The sequence below is a fragment of the Grammomys surdaster genome, unplaced genomic scaffold, assembly GCF_004785775.1.
Source record: "Grammomys surdaster isolate TR1022 unplaced genomic scaffold, NIH_TR_1.0 126113, whole genome shotgun sequence".
Taxonomy (NCBI): domain Eukaryota; kingdom Metazoa; phylum Chordata; class Mammalia; order Rodentia; family Muridae; genus Grammomys; species Grammomys surdaster.
This window is the reverse complement of record NW_021620921.1, coordinates 5,762,263-5,764,035: the sequence shown is the minus strand read 5'-3', so window position 1 is coordinate 5,764,035 and position 1,773 is coordinate 5,762,263. Positions and strand designations below refer to the sequence as shown.

The following is a 1,773-nucleotide window of genomic DNA, read 5'->3' as shown; positions in this document are numbered from 1 at the left end:
GGAAGGAGTAGTACTGTAATTGGAATGTAAAGTGAACAAAAAGTTTTTAAAAATATTCTCAAACAATACATCAGGAACAGTTTCTCCTCCCTCTACTCTTCCCAGTTGATGCCGCCCCTTTCTCCCAGATCCTCTCTCCCTCTGGTCTCCCATCAAAAAGAGCAGGCCTCCAAGGGACAAAAACAAACAGGACAAAACAGTACAATAAGACAAGGCAAAACCCCTCACACTGAAGCTGGACAAGACAACCCAAGAACTGAATCAAGAGTCCCAAGAGCAGGCAACAGGGTCAGAGACACATGCATTCCCACAGTTAGGAGTCCCACAAAAACATCAGCTAACATCCATAACATATATATATATATATATATATATATATATATATATATATATATACACATACACAGAGGACTTGGTGTAGATCCATGTAGGCCCTGTGCTAAGTGCTTCAGTCTTTGTAAGCATCTATGCACCATGCTTAGTTGATTTTATGGGCCTATGTTCTCTTGGTGTCCTCCATCCCCACTAATGCCTACAGACTTCCTGACCCCTTTTCTGTGGGATTCACAGAGATCCCAGGGGAAGAACCCAGAGGAGACTTCCAATTTAGACACTCTACATCTTTGGCTTGGGTCTATGCATCTGCTCCCATTTGCTTCTGGAGGAAGCTTCTCTGTTTATGACTGGACAAGGCACTGATCTATGAGCCTTGTTTATATCATTGTTGTTTAGTTTTAGTTTTGTTTTAGAAAAATGGGTTTTTGGTTCTACCTTAGGTCTCTGTGTTATCCAATCTCATGGCTCATGGCCATCCAAGCAGTTTTGGGGCAGGGGCTCTTTTTCTTGAATATGGGTCTCAAGAAAAATCAGACATTGCTTGGCTACTCTCACGAGTTCTGTGCCAGCATTTCCCCAGCATATCTTGCAGGCAGGCAAATTGTAGGTCAAAGGTTTTGTGACTGGGTCATGCTCATGTTACTCTTACTCTTCTCCTCTCCTCACTGTCAGTTTGCAGAGAGAGATCCTCTGTCCTAACTTCAGTCTGGGTTGGTTGTACATCACCAAGGAACCCCCTTGATCAATATCTTAACTGAATTCAAACCAATAACTCCACTGGAAGCCTTCCTTAGCTCCAAGACAGCCAGGTGAAGCTCTGTATGTCATTACTAGGTGACCTCGCTAGGGTCACCTTCATAGATTCCAGGAAGTTTCCATTGCAAAAGTAAAAAGTGTTTCAGATTTTTTCATGTCATTCTTTGGCCATGCTAATCTTCTCCACATCATTAAAATTTTAGTATATATGCTGCCAGAACAAGCACAGCTTTTTAAATTTTCATGTGTGGGAAATCATGTAGTACTTGTATTTGTATGTTTGGCTTTTTAAAAAAAATAACAGAATGATATTTAATTCCATTCAAAGCATATGGATTCTTCAAATAAGCAGATGGATTGATGTTCTTCAGTGAGTGAATGATTAGGAAATAACATGTTCTGCAATGTTGTTAACTCTCTTTATATATATATGTATCTTATGGGATAGTTTCTTTATTTACGTTTCAAATGTTATTCCCCTTTTCCCAGTTTCCTCCTAGAAAGCCCCTATCCCATCCCCCCTCTCCCTGCTTCTATGAGTTGCTCCTCTACCCACCCAACCACTCCCACCTCCCCGCTGTGGCATTCCCCTACTCTGGGGCATTAAGTCTTCACAGGGCCAAGGGCTTCTCCTCCCATGGATGCCCAACAAGTCCATGCTCACCGCATATGTGGCTGCAA

The 1,773-nt window shown here is 42.0% G+C and overlaps 1 pseudogene; it reads right to left on the bottom strand.

Moving 5' to 3' along the window:
- Nucleotides 1-1,218: 1,218 nt before the first annotated feature.
- LOC114611522 lies at nt 1,219-1,319 on the bottom strand (annotated as a pseudogene).
- Nucleotides 1,320-1,773: the final 454 nt, after the last annotated feature.